The following is a 19,571-nucleotide window of genomic DNA, read 5'->3' as shown; positions in this document are numbered from 1 at the left end:
TATTTGTGAGGACTCTGGCTGCAGCATTCTGTACTATCTGCAGCTTCCTGACTGATTTTTTATCAAGACCCAAAAGTGGCAAAAGGTGGATTTTTTTCCAGATGAATCTTCCATTGAATTACACCACAGTCACCGCAAATATTGCAGGAGACCTACTGGAGCCCGCATGGATCCGAGATTCACTCAGAAAACAGTGAAGTTTGGAGTTGGCAAAATCATGGTCTGGGGTTACATCCAGTATTTTGGCATGCGAGAGATCTAACCCCCCCGTTCTTTAAAACCTAGTGACGCCACTGCCTCCCAGTTAAATTGGATTAAACCCCTATCGCCGTCAGTGGCAGTGAATCAGTTAACGGGCAAACGGAGTCTTTACCACCTGAAGGGGTGGCTGAGAGGGTCTGCGCTGAAAAAGCAGCAGAGAGTGAGCGTGCGCGTGTTTGTGGAGTGCACGGTGAGAATTCATGCTGTGTTAGCATCCCCTCAGCAACTCCATCAATACTGCATACAGCTAAGAAACTGGCAAAGGTCTTTTGTGCTGCATTTGCGGGCTGGGCCAGCGAAAGAAAGCAACTCCCACGACCGGTCGGCTCAGACTGCTGCTGCTGTTGCTAGAGGGGGCACGCCACACATACACATGCACACGCGCGCTGGCTCGTACACACACAAACTCTGCTGCATCAAGAGGGACAGGACACACGGACTGGGAATACTCCCAAGTGGAGGGAGAAGGAATCCCGCAGAGGAACTGGATTGCTGGGGACTGGTGCAAATATGTTAGTGTGCACTCCACTGCACATCTCCTTGCACCTGCTCCATGACCGCAGCTCTCTTTGGTAAGCTTGACACTTTTTTTTTTTTTGTATGATTTGTTTTGTAATGGGATGTAAACTAGACAATTAAGCATGGGAGAGAGTTTGAGTCAACAGAGCAGTGTTTTGGCATTCTAACTCATTATAATTCTGGAGAACTTTAGCTGTTGAGAGTGTGCGTGGAGGAAATAATGCTGCATGGCGGCTTAAAATGTCTCTTTTTTACTTTTCCATTGCGTCACAGACTTTATCAGATAAAGTTAAATTAAGCAACTCAGCAGAATCTGGATGTATAGGCTGGGAAACATTGCATCATGACACTGTGTGATTGATCAATTCATCATCATGAGACTAAATAATCAATACATCTGTCTCACTGAAGGACAGAGCATGTTTCATGGCATGTTTCTTGATTTAGCTCTTTAATGTATGTGGGCATCGATCAGTCTTTTGCTTTAGCATAAATCCCAAATTCTTTTGGGCTGAGTTGGTAAGTTTTGCTTTCAAATGTTTGATTACTTTGCCTTCCAAAGAAACTCCAGCTTTAGCTGAAGCTGTTGTGCTGTGGTAAAGACAGCTACCATGCACATGGTGGAGGAATATGCAGTGACCCCTCGTGTTTCGCGGTTAATGTGGACCAGAAACCGCCGCGATAAGTAAAAAACCGCGAAGTAGCGCCCCCCCAAATTACTTTTTGTGTGTGTGTTCACTGTATTTATTCAGATTTAGCGTTGGAAAGTGAGACATAAAAGACATGGTTTTTTTCCCAATTTTTTGCCCCCCTAAAGTATAATAAAAAAAATTAAAAAAACTTGGGTTGCGAACGATTTCTGTTCCTACGCTGGCGACGTAGACCGAATTTCCACGTAAACTGGAATTAAGACTCTAATTAACTCAAAATACTTTAACTATTCAAAAAGTCCAAAATTACAGTGATCCCTCATTTTTTGTGTTAATGGGGACCAGAAACCGCTGCGATAGGTGAAAAACCGTGAAGTAGCGCACCCTGCCCCCGAAAAAATATATAATTTTTTTGTTGTTAAATGTATTTATTCACATTTAGCATTGGAAAAAGAAACATTTAAGGTATGTTTTTTTTCATGTTTTTCCCCCAAAATATAATTAAAAAAAAAAGTATATATACAGTATATATGTATATTCTGTATATGTATATGTATATTCAGTATTCTGCCTTTTGGTAAGTTTACAGCAAGGCTTTTTGTGCTGTCTAACAGCGAACTCTTGTGGTCGCTTTGCGACATGGTTTATTTTTTTCTTGCCACTTCAATATGGCTGCACGACGTCTCGGGCTGACGCCTACGTTGTAATGTGCTTATATGATCCTTGGGCAAGATTTGTCCGTAAGTATGGTTGTTGTAAAGAATGTACATATTATGTTAGTAAGTGAAATGTTCTATTTTTTGTATGAGACGCTTTTTTGTTTATGTTTAGTGAACCTGTATAGCGTGCTAAGCTAACGTTGTTGCTAATGCAATGCTTGTGTACTTTTATTTTTGTAGTTTTATGACGGTCTAAAGAGGACAATGGTTTGAGGCTATTTTATTGATAAATCAGATGAAAAAGGAAGAAGTCTGATTATTAAGGCGTCGTTCACTAGCTGTCTAGCTTTGGAAAAAGTAGACGCTTCGGAGTGAGGACAGCATAGACAGATTTAAATGACAGTAGAGTGAAATGCCCACTACAGTCCTTATGTACCCTATGTTGAATGTATATATCCATCTTGTGTCTTATCTTTCCATTCCAACAATTTATTTTACATAATATATATATATATAATTTACAGAAAAATATGGCATATTTTATAGATGGTTTGAATTGCGATTAATTGCGATTAATTACGATTAATTAATTTTTAAGTTGCAATTAACTCGATTAAAAATTTTAATCGTTTGACAGCCCTAATATATATATATTATATATATGTATATATATATATGTATATATTGCGATTAATTGCGATTAATTACGATTAATTAATTTTTAAGCTGTAATTAACTCGATAAAAATTTTTAATCGTTTGACAGCCCTAATATATATATATTATATATATATATATTATATATATAAACAATTTTAATCGTTTGACAGCCCTAATATATATATATATATATATATATATATATATATATATATATATATATATATATATATATATATTAGGGCTGTCAAATGATTAAAATTTTTAATCGAGTTAATTACAGCTTAAAAATTAATTAATCGTAATTAATCGCAATTAATCGCAATTCAAACCATCTATAAAATATGCCATATTTTTTTTTAAATTATCCATATATATTATGTAAAATAAATTGTTGGAATGGAAAGATAAGACACAAGATGGATATATACATTCAACATACGGTACATAAGGACTGTAGTGGGAATTTCACTCTACTGTCATTTAAATCTGTCTATGCTGTCCTCACTCCGAAGCGTCTACTTTTTCCAAAGCTAGACAGCTAGTGAACGACGCCTTAATAATCAGACTTCTTTCTTTTTCATCTGATTTATTAATAAAATGGCCTCAAACCACAGTCCTCTTTAGACCGTAGTGAAACAACAACAAAAAAGTACACAGCATTGCATTAGCAACAACGTTAGCTTAGCACGCTATACAGGTTCACTAAACATAAACAAAAAGCGTCTCATACAAAAAATATAACATTTCGCTTACTAACATAATATGTACATTCTTTACAACAACCATACTTACAGACAAATCTTGTCCAAGGATCATATAAGCACAACATTATCAGCCCGAGACGTCGTGCAGCCATAATGAAGAAAAGAAGAAAATAATAAACCATGTCGCAAAGCGACCACAAGAGTTCGCTGTTGGACAGCGCAAAAGGCCTTGCTGTAAAACTTACAAAAAGGCAGAATACTTTCTGAGCGGGACATGTGCGTTAATTGCGTCAAATATTTTAACGTGATTAAGTAAAAAAATTAATTACCGCGCGTTAACGCGATAATTTTGACAGCCCTAATATATATATATATATATGTGTGTGTGTATGTGTATAAACTGTATATATGTATGTGTATGTATGTGTATTAGGGCTGTCAAACGATTAAAATTTTTAATCGAGTTAATTACAGCTTAAAAATCAATTAATCGTAATTAATCGCAATTCAAACCATCTATAAAATATGCCATATTTTTCTGCAAATTATTGTTGGAATGGAAAGATAAGACACAAGATGGATATATACATTCAACATACGGTACATAGGGACTGTATTTGTTTATTATAACAATAAATTAACAAGATGGCATTAACATTATTAACATTCTGTTAAAGCGATCCATGGATAGAAAGACTTGTAGTTCTTAAAAGATAAATGTTTGTACAAGTTATAGAATTTTTATATTAAAACCACTCTTAATGTGTTTGTTTTAATAAAATTTGTAAAAATTTCAATCAAAAAATAAACTAGTAGCCCATCAATGCTCATGGGTGCTGAAGCCTATAAAATCAGTCGCACCCAAGCGCCAGCAGAGGGCGGCAAAACTCCGTAAAACACAATTAACATGTAGACATTTCTCTGTACTGTCATTTAAATCTGTCTGAGCGGTGCATGTGCGTTAATTATCAAATATTTTAACGTGATTAATTGAAAAAAATAATTACCGCCCGTTAACGCGATAATTTTGACAGCCCTAATATACATATATATATATATATATATATATATATATATATATATATATATATATATATATATATATATATATATATATATATATACAGTGCCTTGCAAAAGTATTCGGCCCCCTTGAACCATGCAACCTTTCGCCACATTTCAGGCTTCAAACATAAAGATATAAAACTTTAATTTTTTGTCAAGAATCAACAATAAGTGGGACACAATCGTGAAGTGGAACAAAATTTATTGGATTATTGAAACTTTTTTAACAAATAAAAAACTGAAAAGTGGGGCATGCAATATTATTGCATCAATGTTGGTTCCATCTGACCAGAGCACCTTCTTCCACATGTTTGGTGTGTCTCCCAGGTGGCTTGTGGCAAACTTTAAACGAGACTTTTTATGGATATCTTTGAGAAATGGCTTTCTTCTTGCCACTCTTCCATAAAGGCCAGATTTGTGCAGTGTACGACTCTCCCCCCTCAGCTGTAGATCTCTGCAGTTCATCCAGAGTGATCATGGGCCTCTTGGCTGCATCTCTGATCAGTTTTCTCATTGTTTGAGAAGAAAGTTTGGAAGGACGGCCGGGGCTTGGTAGATTTGCAGCGGTCTGATGCTCCTTCCATTTCAATATGATGGCTTGCACAGTGCTCTTTGAGGTGTTTAAAGCTTGGGAAATCTTTTTGTATCCAAATCCGACTTTAAACTTCTCCACAACAGTATCTCGGACCTGCCTGGTGTGTTTCTTGGTTTTCATAAAGCTCTCTGCACTTTAAACAGAACCCTGAGACTATCACAGAGCAGGTGCGGAGACTTGATTACACACTGTTGGATTCTATTTATCATCGTCGGTGATTTAGGACAACATTGGATCATTCAGAGATCCTCACTGAAGTTCTGGAGTGAGTTTGCTGCACTGAAAGTAAAGGGGCCGAATAATATTGCACACCCCACTTTTCAATTTTTTATTTGTTAAAAAAGTTTAAATTATCCAATAAATGTTGTTCCACTTCACGATTGTGTACCACTTGTTGTTGATTCTTGACAAAAAAATGTAATTTCATATCTTTATGTTTGAAGCCTGAAATGTGGCGAAAGGTTGCAAGATTCAAGGGGGCCGAATACTTTTGCAAGGCACTGTATATACACATATATACTGTATATGTATATGGTGAAAAACACTCAGGTGACTTGAAGTTGGCCCCCAATTTGGCCAAATTTCAAAATTGTTCAATTTGCATGTGTGATATATCATTGGAAAGCTTAAAATCTCAATTTTCTGGGGGAAAAAATTTTTGAACATGAGTGCATTTAAAAAAAAAAAAAAAAAATTAAACAGCAAAACCCTAACTAGAGGTGAGAGCATAAAAGAGCACAATTAAGGACGCCATGATTTTAACGAGATGTTATCGAGTATTTACTTCTTTTCCATCCCAAATTCCATGTAGCATGTATCACCGAGTGTCAAGACACAGCCGTGAGTGGCCACAGCCGGATTTATGGCGGATTTTATGGGTGAAACATGGTAATATAACAAGGGTCGCGATGCAGAAATCGCAGACATCAAGAAGTGGTCGAGATTTTCTTTTTCATATACAGTATTTACTAGAGGTGTGCAAAATTTCCGATTCTTAGATTATTCGCGATTCGGCCGTGGAAGATTCGAGAACGATTCACAAACATCCAAATTCCGATTATTGAAATATGCGAAGTAAAGCGGAAGTACACAACACTCAGCGCGCCGCGCGGTCTTCCAGACGGAACGGAGCGAGAGTAGCTAAACATCATGCTTCCCATTACCCGGCCCCTAGGGTAATGCCAATGCTAAATTCGCGGCTCTTGCTCAACTCATGCAACGAGATAAAAAAACACAACAACATACCTGACTGCTGCCGAAAAGCTGTACATCCATATAATGTTACGGTGGATATCATTTATATAGGACTAGATGCAATATAGATTTGGTAGTGTTAGCAGCACATCTACAAAAAGCTAGATGCCGACGTTATAAATGGCCGCCATCTTAAAGCAGTGCACTTCCCTGCAAGGCTGTTGTAGCGAACCTTCCAAGCAAACCTAATTAACTTTTTATCCAAAATACTCCTAAATCGGTAAAATATTGACTTGAATCTATCTTTAAAATAGTTTTAAAACTTTCACATGTCGAAAGTAGACAAAAGGGAAATTATGGAATAACGGGAGCAATTTTTGCAAATTCAACGGTTGATTCACAACATTAAATTAATTGAATGTAGTTTAAAGCTGCTGATACAGAATGGGGACTGGAGTTTTTTATTTAATGTTATTTTTGTATATTTGTTTACTGCTATATGTTAACTTGATACTGAAATAGTAGTGTGGTTTAGCCTGAGAGTATTTTTGAACAATTTTGGAACTAATGTACAAAACATTTAAAAAAAAAAAGAGAAAAACAAAAAAGGAGGGGGGTGCATCAATAATCGTTTCATAATCGAATCGGAGCCTCTGAATCGTAATTGTAATCGAATCGTTAGGTCCCCAAAGATTCCCAGCTCTAGTATTTACCCTTATATAATTTTTTTTTTCATTTTTTTCTTTGTTTGGATCGATTATTTATCGTCTAAAACAGACATGTCCAAAGTCCGGCCCGGCCAAATGCGGCCCTTGGTCAAATTTCATCCGGCCCCCAGCCTCTGTCATAAAATCAATAATGTCTGACCCGCACACAGACTGAATAAATTGGTCAGCAGTACTGCTACCAGCATATGAAGTAGCTTACACACTAAATGCTGCTCCTCATTTACCCACTAAAAGGCAGCAGCACTCTAAGCAACATTACCCCCTGTGACTCTTTACTCCCAATTTTCTAATATGGCGACAATCAACAAAAAAAGAAAGTTCACCGTGACGGCCGATGCTTCAAAAATAGGTGAAAATTAAACTATTTCTTCACTAAAATAAGCAACAACTGTGTCTGCCTCATTTGCAAAGAGACAGTCGCTGTTTTGAAAGAATTCAATGTGAGGTGATATTACCGAACAAGACACGTTGATATGTACAAGATTACAGGAAAGATACGTAGCGAGAAATTGAAGCAACTTGAAGCTAGTTTAATTTTACAGCAGCAGTATTTCACAAGAGCCGAAGAGTCGAAAGAGAAAGCCACAAAGGCTAGTTGCGAGATTGTTGAAATTATTAATTAAAAGAAATTATAAAGCAAATATGACACACGGAATGGCTTGCTAAAATTTGCTTAAATATATTGTTCTACGTAAAGAACGTCAGCCAAGGTCGGCCCCCCACATTTTTACCACACCAAATCTGGCCCCCTTTGCAAAAAGTTTGGACACCCCTTGTCTAAAATATTGGGGGGAAATGTGACAGTCACAAAAAAAAAAAAAATCAATTAGGCGATAGTTATGTGGTAGATATCCGTGACTTATTTACAGACACCATTTTTTTCAGTGCAACGTCATTTGTTTAAAGTTTAGAATATGCGAGTGAATAATTTTTTAAAGTCGTTTTTTTTTTTTTTTTTTTCAACAAAATATTAGACATCAATTAATGATTCCAAGCTAAAAATGTCAGACATTTAAAAAAATAAACATTATTACTTACCTTCTTTTTATGGCTGGATTGAAAAAGCGGTTGCGCGACGTCTGTGAACGGGGGTTTCCAGGGTAAAACGGACAAATTAAAAATAGTTCGGGAGCTTAGTGCGCCATGAATCTGCGATGGCAGCATATAGACATATTGCTCTATCGAACACAACAGTTCTTTTGGCTGAAAACACAGCAGTTTATTTTAAAGAGGAGTGCAAGAGCAGAAACTGCTTTTTCAGTCTTGTCTGTGTTTTCCGCCATATACAGTATATATTTTAATTAGGGCTGTCAAACGATTAAAATTTTTAATCGAGTTAATTACAGCTTAAAAATTAATTAATCGTAATGAATCACAATTAATCACAATTCAAACCATCTATAAAATATGCCATATTTTTCTGTAAATTATTGTTGGAATGGAAATATAAGACACAAGATGGATATATACATTCAACATATGGTACATAGGGACTGTATTTGTTTATTATAACAATAAATCAACAAGATGGAATTAACATTATTAACATTCTGTTAAAACGATCCATGGATAGAAAGACTTGTAGTTCTTAAAAGATAAACGTTAGTACAAGTTATAGAAATTTTATATTAAAACCCCTCTTGATGTTTTCGTTTTAATAAAATTTGTAAACATTTCAATCAAAAAATAAATTAGTAGCCCGCCATTGTTGATCTCAATAATTGCTTACACAATGCTCATGGGTGCTGAAACCGATAAAATCAGTCGCACCCAAGCGCCAGCAGAGGGCGGCAAAACTCCATAAAACACAATTAACATGTGGGCATTTCACTGTACTGTCATCTAAATCTGTCTGAGCGAGGCATGTGCGTTAATTGCGTCAAATATTTTAACGTGATTAATTTAAAAAATTAACTACTGTCCGTTAACGCGATAATTTTGACAGCCCTAATTTTAATAAATGTTTTTTAATCACTTAAAATGTAATAATTATGTTTTAAACATGTCACTGTCCCACTGAATTATTTTTAAACAAGAATAAAGCAGAAAAATGCTTGTCTTTATCCAATGCTTCATTTAGTCCACTCAAATCCGCTCAAACTGCTTACATATACACAATGAGTTGCCACAGCAACTGTTTAACAAGTTAAACGATGATTGACGTATGCGGAGCTGTGCAGTTTCAGCTTCCAAGCGTCCCTGGCAAATCAAATCTTAACGTCTGTCAATCATCGTTAACTTTAATAAGCAACTCCAGTGCACTGCCTGACGAATTCATAAAGCAGCAGGAGGGAGAGTGAAACTACGTGATCAGATCGGGACAGTTCATCTGTATTTAATTCTTTTTTTAATTGAAAGTAAAATCCGCGATGGACTGAGGGCGCAAAGTTTGAAGTGCGAAGGATCACTGTTTGGTCATAGTAAAGTTTTTTGTTTTCCCTAGGAAGAAGTGTTCAGGTTGATATTACATACAGTGTATCACAAAAGTGAGTACACCCCTTGCATTTCTGCAGATGTTTCTTTTCATGGGACAACATTGTCAAAATGACACTTTGACGCAATGAAAATCTGCAGCAATGCTGTCAGCACTCCTGTAACGAGTCACATGACATTTTGGAGGGAAAATGACAAGCAGTACTCAATTTGGACATTTAGGGATGTATGTAGTTCCCATGGGGTGTACTCACTTTTGTTGCCAGGGGTTTAGATATGAATGGATATATTTTGAGTTATTTTGAGGAGAAAATAAATGAACTCTACTATATAAGCTGCACACAGACTACTTTTCATTGTGCCAAAGTGTCAATTTGTCAATGTTGTCCCATGAAAAGATATACTTAAATATCCGCAGAAATGTGAGGGGTGTACTCACTTTTGTGATACACTGTATTAGGGATGTCCCGATCGATCGGGTCCGCTCTCGTCATTTTCAAAGTATCGGAATCGGCAAAAAAATATCGGCCATGCCTTTTTTTTAATATATATATATATTTTTTAATTAAATCGTTTTCGAAAAGTATTTAACGTTACAGACATAATATGTTACACTCATCCAGAGTCTTTAGGCTTAAGGTAGGGTTATCAAATTTATCCCGATATCGGCGGTAATTAATAAAAAAAAAAAAAAGTATCACGTTAAAATATTTAACGCAATTAATGCATGCGCTGCACAACCCACTCACGCATTGTCGCACGCAATCTGTAATGGCGCCGTTTTACATATATAAAGCGATAAAAGGCAGCATAAAATGAGTAGAGTGAATTTTGGCAGCCTTTGGAGCCTTTTTTTAATTGGGTAAAGCCTTACAATCCCTCTCCCTATGATTAGAAATATCATGGAAAGCAATGTGGGGAAGCAAGGTAGCATTTGATCTTTTTCTTAACACCTTATGTTATTTCCCAATGCAGAGAAGATATATCAATTGGTAGCACTACGCACAGTCATGGTTCCACTTCCCATCATGCATTTGGGCATGGCTACAGTATCATTTACTGAAAGCTCAACAAATACACTAGATGGCAATATTTAGTCACAATATACAAAGTCACAAGTCTTTCTATCCGTGGATCCCTCTCACAGAAAGAATATTAATAATGTAAATGCCTTATTGAGGATTTATTGTCATAATAAACAAATACAGTACTTTTGTACTGTATGTTGAATGTATATAATCGTCCAAGTTTTATTCATTTTTTTCTTAATGCATTGCCAAAATGTATATGATTGGGAAAAATTATCGGGAATGATTGGAATACTCAAACTAAAATGATCGGGATCAGATCGGGAGCAAAAAAACATGATCGGAACAACCCTAGTAAGCCTTATTTTTAAAAAATAAAACACAACATTGGTATGAAATTTTGTTGTTAAATTTATATAAATAAATATATAAATATAAATAATTTTGCAATATTAGAAATGTGGTCTTTTAATATGTTTAAAATACTGTACAAACACACACAACAAATATTTACTATCGTATCGTTTTCACTCTATCGAACCGTATCGGTCTTACACTGTATCGAATCGTATCGAATCGCTCTGCCTCAAAAATGTATCGTTTTTTAATCGAATTGTAACCTGTGTATCTAGAGTCTAGATAGTCTAGGGGGTCGCGTTAACCGGATATTTTCCGTCGTTGACCGTTTTTTTAAAACGGTGACGGAAAAAACTGAAGTCCGTCCGTCATTTTGACAGGTTGCAATTCACACCCCAGACCACAGGGTGGCGAGTTAGCATATTAATTAGTTATTGTCTCTCTTAATGCATGACGTCATTGGCTCTTCTGTCAGAATATTGTAGCGTCACCGGGGTCTGGCGGCGGCACCGTGATTGACACATCAACGCGAGGTTCTTATTGGTGCACCCGGTGTGCCAGCGTCACATGACGTCACAACTCCGCTCCCCTGACTGGAGCCGCCATATTGTGTGTCAGCTCGTCATGTTTACACATTACCGCTACGTACATGCCTCCTATTACGGCGTGTTTTTCTGCTCGTTAATATTAATAATCAAAATGGTGAAGGCGTGTGTGGCGGTTTTTTGCGTTAACAGAGTAGATAGACTGAGAGACTTGAAGTTCTACCGTATTCTGAGAGACCCGAAGATGAGAGCGAGATGGACTGCTGTAATTCGACAAGAAATCTGGGCACCAAACGATCACCACAGACTATGTAGTAGTCATTTTATATCTGGTAAGATGCATTTAATATATATTTAGAAGATTTTGAGCTGACAACCACAATTAAGATCATTGTGTGACGTTGGTGATTGGGGTCTATATCGTTGCCTCTTTAGCTTTGGGGGCGGAGTTGTTGGCGGTAAGCAGAGTAAAAAGGGAGAAAAATACCACGACTTCCGTGTCTAATTTTTCGCCGCCAAGCAAGCGTTACAATATTAATTAAAAATGAATGAAAACTAAATACTATTGAATATGTCATCATTATCATTTTAAAAATTTAAGTGACGGGTAAAAATAGACTATGACCGGATTTTTATGACCCTGTCAGTCAAAATGACAGACAACGAAAATGTCTAGCGCAACCTCTGATCTAGACACATATCGAATCGGCTTCATGCCAGAGATTCCCAGCCCTACAAAAATATCACAAATAGGACCGATAATATATATTGTTATCGGATTTATTGGGATAACGTCATAATTCCTATTATCGGACCAATAATTATTGGACCGATAATTATCGAGCACCTCTACTCTGCGCCCCACTATTTGAGAAGTACTGTGTTAATTACACAAATTACAGAAGCATAACATGATTTTTCAAAGGGTGCTAATACTTTTGTCTGGCCCATTTTCAGAGTTTTGTGTAAAATGGTAACAATTTAATTTTTCCCCCCATTCTCTTTTGTGTTTTTTCATTGCAAGCAACATCAATGAAGATACAGTTGTGGTCAAACGTTTACATACACTTGTGAAGAACATAATGTCATGGCTCTCTTGAGTTTCCAGTTATTTCTACAACTCAGATTTTTCTCCGATAGAGTGATTGGAACAGATACTTCTTTGTCACATAAAACATTCATGAAGTTTGGTTCTTTTATGACTTTATTATGGGGGAACAGAAAAAAGTGATCAAATCTGCTGGGTCAAAAATATACATACATGGATCAGAAAAAGCGAATCATTGACTTGAACAAGTAAGGAAAGTCACTTGGAGCCATTTCAAAGCAGCTGCAGGTCCCAAGAGCAACAGTGCAAACAATTGTTTGTAAGTATAAAGTGCATGGCACTGTTTTGTCACTGCCACGATCAGGAAGAAAACGCAAGCTATCACCTGCTGCTGAGAGAAAATTGGTCAGGAGGGTGAAGATTTAACCGAGAATCACCAAAAAGCAGATCTGCCAAGACTTAGAAGCTGCTGGAACACAGGTGTCAGTGTCCACGGTCAAGTTTTGCATCTCCATGGACTGAGAGGCTGCCGTGCAAGAAGGAAGCCCTTGCTCCAAAAGCGGCACCTTAAGGCTCGACTGAAGTTTGCTGCTGATCACATGGACAAAGATAAGACCTTCTGGAGGAAAGTTCTGTGGTCAGACGAAACAAAAATCGAGCTGTTTGGCCACAATGCCCAGCAATATGTTTGGAGGAGAAAAGGTGAGGCCTTTAACCCCAAGTACACCATGCCTACCGTCAAGCACGGTGGTGGTAGTATTATGCTGTGGGGCTGTTTTGCTGCCAATGGAACTGGTGCTTTAAAGAGAGTAAATGGGATAATGAAGAAGGAGGATTACCTTCAAATTCTTCAAGATAACCTAAAGTCATCAGCCCGAAGATTGGGTCTTGGGCGCAGTTGGGTGTTCCAACAGGACAATGACCCCAAACACACATCAAAAGTGGTAATGGAATGGCTAAATCAGGCTAGAATTAAGGTTTTCGAATGGCATTCCCAAAATCCTGACTTAAACCCCACTGAGAACTTGTGGACAATGCTGAAGAAACAAGTCCATGTCAGAAAGCCATCAAATTTAACTGAACTGCACCAATTCTGTCAAGAGGAGTGGTCAAAGATTCAACCAGAAGCTTGTGGATGGCTACCAAAAGGGCCGAAATGAAGTGAAAATGGCCAAGGGACATGTTACCAAATATTAGCGCTGCTGTATGTATATTTTTGACCCAGCAGATTTGATCACTTTTTTCTGTTCACCCATAATAAAGTCATAAAAGAACCAAACTTCATGAATGTTTTTTGTGACAAAGAAGTATTTGTTCCAATCACTCTATCAGAGAAAAATCAGAGTTGTAGAAATAACTGGAAACTCAAGAGACCCATGACATTATGTTCTTCACAAGTGTATGTAAACTTTTGACCACAACTGTAGTAGTACCAAAACATTTGTAATTGCAATCATTTTCTGGGAGAAATTGAGCATTATCTGACAGAATTGCAGGGGTGTCAATACTTTTGGCCAGCACTGTAACACCCTCCTGATGTTGATTCATGACCCTATTTGATTCTTTTTTTCAAAAAACGCAACATTTATCAGAGAACTGTTTGAACCAAAAATGTGTCAAGAATGTTATTTTGTAATTCTTAATCAGCAATGAAGCACATTTTTTTGTATGGGAGCAGTTTACTGGCTTTTCTATTCATTTCAATGGAAAGAGATGATTTGAGACCTTCTTTAAGAAGCAGATGACCTTTGACAGCGAATTGTGAGAGGACACTTTTGCTCAACAGTTAGTTAAGGCAATTGGGGACAATTCCAGCCTCTTATCTTGGATTTCATGAGCCGGAGCAGGACATGCAAAGTGAGCGAAACTGGTAAGCTATTAAGTATGTAGGTAGATTCCTAAGAGCGCGTTATCGTTTATCACTAAATCTTGGGCCAATTTACCAGTCAAGCAAGTGTAACTGGCAAGGGTGGAACTTTGAGTCAAACATTGGTGGGATGGGGTTTAGATTTCCACTTGAAGCAGGTACTACTTGTCTAAGTTACTCTTGTTACCTGTATGGATTTGGAGTGGGAACCTCTTGGTACCTCACGATACGATTTGAGATACAATGCTCACGATAACGATAATCTGACGATATGGCGATACAATGATTATCGATACATTGGTCAGGAAAACATCCTAGGATATTCTACAAAAAAACTAACAGAAAAACAAGCTTCTAGTGTGAATTAGGCTATCACTAGTAGATGTCCAATCCATTTGAATTGGGAGGGTGGCAGCCATCCCTCCCACTTCAAACGGATTGAACGTCTATGGCTGTCAGTGGCAGTCAATGCTAGGCAATTAGGTAATTTTGAACCATTTAAAGTGATCCTCTAACTTAAATACATGTAGGCTCTAATAAACCACAATTGTTCTCTTGTACTAAAATTAGGGCTGTCAAACGATTAAAATTTTTAATCGAGTTAATTCCAGCTTAAAAATTAATTAATCGTAATTAATCGCAATTAATCGCGATTCAAACCATCTATAAAATATGCCATATTTTTCTGTAAATTATATATATTCTGTAAAATAAATAGTTCGAATGGAAAGATAAGACACAAGATGGATATATACAGTGGGGAGAACAAGTATTTGATACACTGCCAATGGGGAAAATCCATTGGCAGTGTATCAAATACTTGTTCTCCCCACTGTACATTCAACATATGGTACATAAGGACTGTAGTGGGCATTTCACTCTACTGTCATTTAAATCTGTCTATGCTGTCCTCACTCCGAAGCGCCTACTTTTTCCAAAGCTAGACAGCTAGTGAACGATGCCTTAATAATCAGACTTCTTCCTTTTTCATCTGATTCATTAATAAAAAAGCCTCAAACCATTGTCCTCTTTAGACCGTCATAAAACTACAAAAAAAAGTACACAAGCATTGCATTAGCAACAACGTTAGCTTAGCACGCTATACAGGTTCACTAAACATAAACAAAAAGCGTCTCATACAAAAAATAGAACATTTCGCTTACTAACATAATATGTACATTCTTTACAACAACCATACTTACGGACAAATCTTGTCCAAGGATCATATAAGCACAACATTACAACGTAGGCTTCAGCCCGAGACGTCGTGCAGCTATATGAACTGGCAAGAAAAAAATAAACCATGTCGCAAAGCGACCACAAGAGTTCGCTGTTGTGCTGCAGCACAAAAAGCCTTGCTGTAAAACTTCCCAAAAGGCAGAATACTGTCTGAGCGGGACATGTGCGTTAATTGCGTCAAATATTTTAACGTGATTAATTTAAAAAATTAATTACCGCGCGTTAACGCGATAATTTTGACAGCCCTGTACTAAAATATGTTGTTTGAAACACATAAAATGTTAACTCAATGGCAATATCTTATAATATTTAGTCCATATTTTGACCGTTAGTTGGCGCGATGGTTTGCGGGCTCGCAGTGATGATGTCATTGGTATCTTTCATGTTCAACAATTGCTTATTGCTGCCTAAACTCGTGAAGTAAAATGCCACGATGTGCTGCTTTTGGATGCAATTTCCAGTCAAATGGAAAAAAGGGGAGTGAAGTGAGTGGTCAAGGTGGAATTATTATTTTTAGTGAATAAATGTGCATAAGTGGAAGCTTCTCCCCCTTTTTGATCCCTGTATGCATGTATCCTACCCACCACGCATTACAACTGGCGCCCGAACATTTTTCCTGGATCCTCAGTCACGTAAGGGTCCCATTGCGTCTGCAATAATGGTTTTGGATCTGTCCATTTATTTTTATTCGTCGGTCCCACAGCGGCTTTTCGGATCAGTCTATTTTGTGGAATCGACGGCCTAATCGCGGCTGCGATATTGCAATGGGATCGGTCTAATTCCTGGATCTTCGAGTGAGTAAAAAACGCGGATTTGGATTAGTATTGCTATCTTTTTTGTTGACTATTCTTCGTGGGAGTTTTCCCCAAATCATACTTAATAATTAAAGCACTATGGCACGGTACAGTGATGACAGTGACTCTGACGTGGACCTTACAACAATGTTGGAGTTCGTCAGGGAATGCGTGTTTGCGTACTGCTGAGCTCCCGAATGAAGAGTGGTAAAGGCGGAGACAGGGCCAGCCCAGGCCATTTGGGGGCCCTAGGCAAAATAATGCAAAGGGCCCATATTTTTGGCCCACCATTTCGTCATGGTGTACTGTGAAACCCATACGTGCAATCCAACCCATACATCCATATTTTGGATATTAATCAGATTTTGTTGCACTGTAGACTTCAAACTCCTAACCCCAAATGATTATCAGTACTTACAGTAGATAGCGCCAAACCAAATTACCACCATGGTAACTGAGTAATATGATTGACTCTTATTTGCATTTCGATTGTAAATTTCGAGGTCAAATTAGTTCATCTGTCAAGGTTATAATTAGGGTTGTTCCGATCATGTTTTTTTGCTCCCGATCCGATCGTTGTAGTTTGAGCATCAGCCGATCCCGATATTTCCCGATCCGATTGCTTTTTTTTTGCTCCCGATTCAATTCCAATCATTCCCGATCATTTTTCCCGATCATATACATTTTGGCAATGCATTAAGAAAAAAATGAATAAAACTCGGACGAATGTATTTGTTTATTATGACAATAAATCCTCAAGATGGCATTTACATTATTAACATTCTTTCTATGAGAGGGATCCACCGATAGAAAGACTTGTGACTTTGTATATTCTGACTAAATATTGCCATCAAGTGTATTTGTTGAGCTTTCAGTAAATGATACTGTAGCCCTGCCCAAATGCATGATGGGAAGTGGAACCATGACTGTGCGTAGTGCTACCAATTGATATATCTTCTCTGCGTTGGGAAATAACATACGGTGTTAAGACAAAGATCAATTGCCACCTTGCTTCCCCACATTGCTTCCCATGATATTTCTAACCGTAGGGAGAGGGATTGTAAGGCTTTAGCCGATTAAAACAAGGCTCCAAAGGCTGCCAAAATTCACTCTACTCATTTTATGCTGGCCTCTATCTCTCTATATAGGTAAACCGGCGCCATTACAAATTGAGCGCGACAATGCGTGAGTGGGTCGTGCAGCACATGCATTAACTGCGTTAAAAAAAAAATTAATTACCACCGTTATCGAGATAAATCTGATAACTCTACCTTAAGCCTAAACTAAAGACTCTGGATGAGTGTAACATATTATGTCTGTAATGTTAAATACAATTAGAAAACAATTTAATTTAAAATACATATATATATTTAAAAAAAAGGCATGGCCGATATTTTTTTGCCGATTCCGATACTTTGAAAATGACGTGATCAGACCCAATTGATCGGCATCCCGATCGATCGGGATATCTCTAGTTATAATATATTTTAGGGTCATCCTGAATTTTATCATGTATAAGAATGCAAATGCTGTAGTCCTGTTATAAAGTATGGATGTTCCTTTCAGCTACCTGTTGCTCAACATTCCTGCTTTTTTTGGCCCCAGTCAGGTTATGGATCGGCCGACCAATCTGCTAATTCTCCCCCGACATTCCTGTAAGCGCTCCTACATTAGTAGGGAAATGAGTGAAAGAGACAGCTTCTTTGCAGACCGGATTATTAGCATTGCTTGGGGACGGGCCTAACCAACAGTGAGCCGCTGCCATTTGCGTCATATGTTGTGACGAACAAATCTGCTTACCCTATTTTAGGTTGGAGCAAAATATCTAGGAGTTGCTGGAACAACCCGGGTGGTTTGTTGTTCATGAAAAGCACCAACAAGTAATAGAGAAGCAGTCAAAAATGGAAACTTGGTTTGGTAAAGTGTTTACATCCAATGCGGATGCACAGTTTAGTATGTTGATAGCAGTTCAACTGCTTTGTTTTTGTTGCTGAGTAGCCGAACTAGGCTTTTGGGTTCTGCAGCCGATTTTCACAAGTGAGCAACTTTCAGCAAGTAGTTTTGCTGATATTTGTAATTTTGATTTACATGGACTGTTGTGTTATCAGTGTTGTTAATTTTACTTTCAAAAATTAATTACAGTTACAAATTACTTCTCCCAAAAAGTAATTTCGTTAGTAAGCCAGTTACCTGAATTTAAGAGTAATTAGTTACTTGGCAAAGTAACTAGTGATAATTTTCATGTTTTTTTTTCCTTAAAAAAACAATCCAAAAACAAAAAAAAAAAAAAAAAAAAAAAAACAGGTCACACAATGTGAAGTTTAAAGGGTTTTGGGGACCATTGGCCCTAGCACAATTCTTTACCCTCCACTTAACTAGACACGAGGGTAATGCGATAACTAGATACTAACCTTTGCTATGTGTGGAAGTCATTTAAAGTTGTGAATCAACCGTTAAAGTTGTGAAAATTGCTCCCACTATTGCATTAGTTCCCTTCTGTCTACTTTCAACATGTGTAAGTTTTAAAACTGTTTCGTCATTTAAAGATAGATTTAAGTCAAGATTTTGCCCATTTAGGAGCATTTTAGATTAAAAAAAAAAAAAAAAAGTTACTTCAGTTCGCTACATCAGAGCCTTCCAGGGAGGTCTACTGCTTTAAGATGGCGGCTGTTTACTAACGCATGTAGTCCTTAAAACATGTTGCCAATGTAGCCATGTCTGTCATCTAATTCTATAATATGTGATATCTACCGTATCCTGGGCGTAGTTTGTAGGCTATCGGCTACAGTCAGGTATTATTGGAGCCACCTAGCATCGCGTTTGCAACGGCGTCTTCCCCACTCCTGCTCTGCTCTCTCGTCTCCGTGAATCCGTCTCTCTCAGACTTTTTTTTATTCAGCCAACTTAGTAACACATAGTAACGCACGACTTTCCCACCTCAGTAACGGTAACAGCGTTGCCAAGATGAGAAAAGTAATTAATTACATTACTCATTACTGAAAAAAATAACGCCGTTATATTCTAACGCCGTTATTAACAACACTGTCAGGGACGCGGGCAGGCAGGCAGGTTGTGTGGACCCAATTGCAGGGAAACAAAAGCGGCAAGGCAGGTGAACTCAAAAAACGTTTTAATTATAACTAACCAAAGGCACAAAGTACAAACAAAAGGACTGTGGATCAAAAAGGCAAGGTTCAAACAAAACTTACTTTACCGGAGGGAC

General features: G+C 37.5%; 1 protein-coding gene across 2 annotated transcripts in view; it reads left to right on the top strand.

The window, feature by feature from the left end:
* Positions 1-403: 403 nt before the first annotated feature.
* LOC130913740 (apoptosis-inducing factor 3-like) overlaps positions 404-19,571 on the top strand; it is an 88,602-nt gene continuing 69,434 nt past the window's right edge. For both annotated transcript variants that reach the window (XM_057832568.1, XM_057832567.1), the window contains exon 1: positions 404-833. The gene's annotated coding sequence lies outside the window, so the exon portion shown is untranslated. The remainder of the gene's footprint in view (positions 834-19,571) is intronic.

The sequence above is a fragment of the Corythoichthys intestinalis genome, chromosome 3, assembly GCF_030265065.1.
Source record: "Corythoichthys intestinalis isolate RoL2023-P3 chromosome 3, ASM3026506v1, whole genome shotgun sequence".
NCBI lineage: Eukaryota > Metazoa > Chordata > Actinopteri > Syngnathiformes > Syngnathidae > Corythoichthys > Corythoichthys intestinalis.
The sequence above is the reverse complement of the archived record's forward strand: the minus strand, read 5'-3'. Positions and strand labels throughout refer to the sequence as shown.